The sequence below is a fragment of the Triticum dicoccoides genome, chromosome 7A (genome assembly GCF_002162155.2).
Source record: "Triticum dicoccoides isolate Atlit2015 ecotype Zavitan chromosome 7A, WEW_v2.0, whole genome shotgun sequence".
Classification (NCBI taxonomy): domain Eukaryota; kingdom Viridiplantae; phylum Streptophyta; class Magnoliopsida; order Poales; family Poaceae; genus Triticum; species Triticum dicoccoides.
Genome location: NC_041392.1, coordinates 133,058,423 through 133,064,120, shown reverse-complemented (window position 1 = coordinate 133,064,120; position 5,698 = coordinate 133,058,423). Strand labels below are relative to the sequence as shown.

The window sequence follows — 5,698 nt, the reverse complement described above, 5'->3', positions numbered from 1 at the left end:
AAAACCCAGAGCCGGAAGCACTCTTGCTGTTTTTCACCTATTTCCCTTTTTCCAGAAGCATAGGTGTGCTCCTCGCGGAAGCAAATATGTGCTTCTAGGAGAAACAGATCTCGGCTTCTTGTGAAAGCATAGTTTTTTTTTTCTAAGAAGCACAACTTGAAAATCTGTGCCAACACGAGAAGCAAATATATGCTTTCTAAGAAGCACATCGTGAAAGTAAATATGTGCTGCCACAAGATGCAAATCTGTGCTTCCTGTGGAAGCATATTTTTTTTCTAAGAAGCACAAATATGTGCCTTCATGAGATTTATACTTCTCGTGAAAGCAAATGATTGCTCCCTTTCTAAGAAGCATAAATGAGCTTCTCGTGGAAGAAAATTTTATTCCCAGCAAATATGTGCTTCTCATAGAAGCATACAAAAATTTCGCGCAAAAAAATCTCCAAAATCCATTGAAAACCAGGCGAAAACTAAGCTGAAAAATCCAAAAAAAGACTCATCTAAAGCCCAAAAACACTTTGAAAAGACAAAATCCAAAGCGAGTACCAGCAGGCAACATGTAGCGGCGGCTAAACGCACGACTTGGCACCACTAGTAAGTTTGCACGTGCAACGTACGTCTACACCGTCATCAGACAATTATTAAAATAATAAGATTATATGTGCAATGGGTGTCTCGACTAATGCAAATATAAACATATTAGAAGCTCCTTAATGGTTGACACAAAGTTAAAATCAATATCTCACGTTTTTTGAATATCATTAGAAAACAAACATTTAGCAATCTCGTTCGGCTTTGTTGGGAATCATAAATCATAAGGTGCTAATAAATGGAGCAAAGAATCAATGTTGCAATAACATGCATCATGTATCTTCTGCAGCTTCTCGAATTCCATGTTCAAAAGTTTAAGGGTTCAAACAACTCACTGTATTAATGTGCACAAAAAAGGGAATGGTGTGTGCAGATTTAGTAGACAACATTACCGTTCTTTGTATGCCAATGTGCCACACTAACGGGAAGGAGTGAGGGATGGATGGCCCCAAGCACAGGTGGCGTACACAACATGCTTTCTGGCGAGATCCTGTCCTGGTTGTTGGATATTTATGTGGCTTTCAACATGGTTATTATTTATTTAACTCAATATGAAATTATTCATATTATTAATGTTTGTGACTGGGAATAAGTGATGCGGAATTTCACTCGAGGAAATAATACTCGAGTTGCCGAGGACGATTGTGATGGAATACAATAGAGGAATTAATAGGGATCGACTCTACTGGAATTTTATATGTACGTATGTATTTTCCCGGGACATCACGGGGTGGAAGAGCTGGGTTTGTTTTGCAGGATCGGCTCTGCAGGCTGTTGACCCACATGATTAAGATTGGAAGTTGATCTCACATACAATCTAACCATGGCACATGACTCACACATGTGTGCTAGGGACTATAGTATATTTAGACTCGGAAAACTGACATGTTTTATCGTGGTTGGTAACATTGTTCAGGAGTCATACGGATCTTTTCGGAAACAGGCGGGATATTAAAACACCTGGAAGTGGAGTCTATAAATAGGTTCCTACTCTCTAGGCTCAATATGCATTGTGAGCGGCACCACGGAAAAGACAGAAGAATTAGAGGGTAGACCGCATAGCTCACAATACCCAACACTGGTAGCTGCGGAGCCATGCATCTGAAGAGAGATTGGACAACGTTAGCTAGCTTGGCCACATTCCCTGGGCTACTGAAAGCAGCGGCTTCACATGGATCTTCTTGAAGGAAGAGACATGACCAGTTAGAGGTACGTCCTTGGATCCATCAGAAAGAGATTCACCAGAGACGATGCCCAGATGTCGCCGGCGGCAACGCACCTCTATTGCCTCCGTCGCCGCCCACCTCGCCCTCAAATTGCGTTCTAAACATGGGCAGCGGTAAACAAAAACATAAGAAATCGAGGGATGGAAAGCTGTTTAGGGAGACGTGAGAAGGTGGGAGGACGTACCACGAGTCCATGTCAGTCGACACATTCGAGAGCAAGGGGAGGGGTTGGGATGGGATCCGGGAGGAGGAGTCTCCACATGCCCTCGGCTACCGCCTGGTCCGCCGCGCCGACCAGCGTCGCCGAGGAGGAGTAGGAGGACGACGTGGGCACCGATGCGATCCGCTCCGCCCTGTCCCCGCCCCAGCCCCAGTCGGAGAAATCCATCGCCGCGGCGGTGGAGATCGAAGACGACTCCTCTGCGTTGTTTTGGTGTCTTGATAGCCGGCAGTTTCTTTTCTTTTTTGCGTGCGTGATTGCAGGACCTCCGCGGCGGCTCCGGGTGCTGGATTGGTTGCGTGATTGTAGGGGATGCGGATCTGGTAGTTACCATATTTCTTCGCTGGTGGAGGTGGAGTATGGTCAGTCGTTGAAAATTGCTAAGTGTACACCAGAGATTTATTAAATCAATGATGGCTGTTAGATTAAGATATGTGGGACTAATCGTATGGTGTTGATCGGTTCATGCGGTATCGTGGGCCTAATTGTTAGGTGCACGTATGAAAATTCTTGTTTGATTGTTTAATAGTAGTGTAGATGTATGGTCGTGTAAGACAATAAAGGCTCACAACAATAAGTGCCTAACATGCCAAGCACTATCTTTATCGAACTCATATTATGATTTTCTTCATACCAACAGGGAAACAAATTAGGTATGAAAAGCAAATTAAGTTTAAGTAGCATAAGTTTTTTAGCAATTTCTTTGACCTGTGTAATAGCTTGGTTGCTATTTCATGCCATGCACATGCACATGATGTATATTTGTATGCGTCATGAATCGGTCGTCGCACAAAAATAAACAATATTGTCATTCTTTCTTTAGAGGCACAATAACAACAAATTCTTCAAATAAAAAAATGTAGATTTATTAACTATATTACCAACCCAGTTCTAACTTGTCACCAAACAACATGGACTAAGGTTATGTAAAAAGACACCACAAGCTGCAAGATCAAAGTCTGAAATCTATAGGGAAAACTTGGGCTTCAAAGCACAAGTTTGTATGATTATTTGACCTATAAAAAGATAATTTGCAACATTTAGACTCTAGATATAAGCTTCAACTTCTGACTTAAGAGCACTTAATAACAAACTAAAAAGCCTAAGAGGCCGAACAATTGGCTGTGTGCATCGTAATGATGCAAAAGGACAAATATTTTATTCATGTAACATGAGGGTTCTGGCATAATTAAAGAAGCATAATCATGCAGCTTAAACGTTTCTTCAAATGATGTTGGTGCTGTGAAACATGAACAAATTCATCTATTTACACTATGCATGTCAGAGCCGCATTAGTCTAGTGGGGCGAAAATAAATAATCTGCATTTCCATACAAAACTGTCTATCTCTGAGTTCAAAAGGTTAAGAGTTCAAACAACTCACTATATTAATGTGCACAAAAAAGGGAATGGTGGGTGCAGATTTAGTAGACAACATTACCGTTCTTTGTATGCCAATGTGCCACACTAACGGGAAGGAGTGAGGGATGGATGGCCCCAAGCACCAGGAGGCGTACACAACATGCTTTCCGGCGTGATCCTGTCCTGGTTGTTGGATACTTATGTGGCTTTCAACATGGTTATTATTTATTTAACTCAATGTGGAATTATTCATATTATTAATGTTTGTGACTGGGAATAAGTGATGCGGAATTTCACTCGAGGAAATAATACTCGAGCTGCCGAGGACGACTGTGATGGAATACAATAGAGGAATTAATAGGGATCGACTCTACTGGAATTTTATATGTACGTATGTATTTTCTGGGACATCACAGGGTGGAAGAGCTGGGTTTGTTTTGCAGGATCGGCTCTGCAGGCTGTTGACCCACATGATTAAGATTGGAAGTTGATCTCACATACAATCTAACCATGGCACATGACTCACACATGTGTGCTAGGGACTATAGTATATTTAGACTCGAAAAACTGACATGTTTTATCGTGGTTGGTAACATTGTTCAGGAGTCACACGGATTTTTCCGGAAACAGGTGGAATATTAAAACACCTGGAAGTGGAGTCTATAAATAGGTCCCTACCCTCTAGACTCAATATGAGCGGCACCACGGAAAAGACAGAAGAATTAGAGGGTAGACCGCATAGCCCACAATTCCCAACACTGGTACCTGCGGAGCCATGCATCTGAAGAGAGATTGGACAACGTTAGCTAGCTTGGCCACATCCCCTGGGCTACTGAAAGCAGCGGCTTCACATGGATCTGCTTGAAGGGAGAGACATGACCAGTTAGAGGTACGTCCTTGGATCCATCAGAAAGAGATTCACCAGAGACGACGCCCAGATGTCGCCGGCGGCAACACACCTCTGTTGCCTCCGTCACCGCCCACCTCGCCCTCAAATTGCGTTCTAAACATGGGCAGCGGTAAACAAAAACATAAGAAATCAAGGGATGGAAAGCTGTTTAGGGAGACGTGAGAAGGTGGGAGGACGTACCACGAGTCCATGTCAGTCGACACGTTCGAGAGCAAGGGGAGGGGTTGGGATGGGATCCGGGAGGAGGAGTCTCCACATGCCCTCGGCTACCGCCTGGTCCGCCGCGCCGACCAGCGTCGCCGAGGAGGAGTAGGAGGACGACGTGGGGACCGATGCGAGCCGCTCCTCCCCGTCCCCGCCTCAGCCCCAGTCGGAGAAATCAATCGCCGCGGCGGTGGAGATCAAAGACGACTCCTCTGCGTTGTTTTGGTGTCTTGATAGCCGGCAGTTTCTTTTCTTTTTGCGTGCGTGATTGCAGGACCTCCGCGGCGGCTCCGGGTGCTGGATTGGTTGCGTGATTGTAGGGGACGCGGATCTGGTAGTTACCATATTTCTTCGCTGGTGAAGGTGGAGTATGGTCAGTCATTGAAAATTGCTAAGTATACACCAGAGATTTATTAAATCAATGATGGCTGTTAGATTAAGATATGTGGGACTAATCGTACGGTGTTGATCGGTTCATGCGGTATCGTGGGCCTAATTGTTAGGTGCATGTAAAAAAATTCTTGTTTGATTGTTTAATAGTAGTGTAGAAGTGTAGATGTAGATGTAGATTAATAGTAGTGTAGATGTAGAAAAATGATCCCTGAAAGTCCCCACAAGAGGTAACCGCCAGCAACTGACCAACTCCTTTGATGCAGCTCCGTGCATTCTAAGGCCCATGAATCGGTTCAAGCTTACGAGAACAATTTTTAGCCCACGGACTGGTTAGTGTAACTTCGAAATCACTAATTAAGGAGTAGTCGTTGCAAAGATTACTTTAATTTTCTTAGTTGCGACAAGTGACGCACATGCAGGGCGTCACTTGTCGCAACCTGGGAGTTTTTTCTTTTTTCGTAGATTCGTTTATTCAAAATATTTTATCTCTCAAACTGTGTGTCCAAATCTCGAACCGCTTTCACCGTTGGATTTCTCGCGTCGAGATCTTCAAAACTAAATCCTATGTTGATAGGTTTTGACAACTTTTTTTCATGAAAAAACCGGACGAAAAAACCGAACCAGGAGTACGGGTTTTTCCCTCTCCGAAAGAGACACGGCCGTACCTCTCACAAAATCACAACCGTGCCTCTCACGGAAAAAAGAGAAAACACGTTTTTTTTTTCGTTTTCGAGGAGGCACGACCGTGACTCTCGTGAAAGCACAACCGTGACTCTTCGGAAGCAAAACCGTGA

At 43.8% G+C, this 5,698-nt stretch overlaps 1 long non-coding RNA gene across 2 annotated transcripts; it reads right to left on the bottom strand.

Moving 5' to 3' along the window:
* Window positions 1–395: 395 nt before the first annotated feature.
* On the bottom strand, window positions 396–4,897 carry LOC119328138. 2 transcript variants are annotated; one of them, XR_005158854.1, is made up of 5 exons: window positions 4,488–4,897; window positions 4,357–4,400; window positions 4,163–4,254; window positions 2,001–2,379; window positions 396–1,913 (listed from the first exon to the last, which is right to left on the bottom strand). It is a non-coding gene; the product is annotated as an uncharacterized LOC119328138 (long non-coding RNA). The 2 variants fall into 2 exon arrangements; XR_005158853.1 differs by having other exon boundaries at window positions 2,001–4,254.
* Window positions 4,898–5,698: the final 801 nt, after the last annotated feature.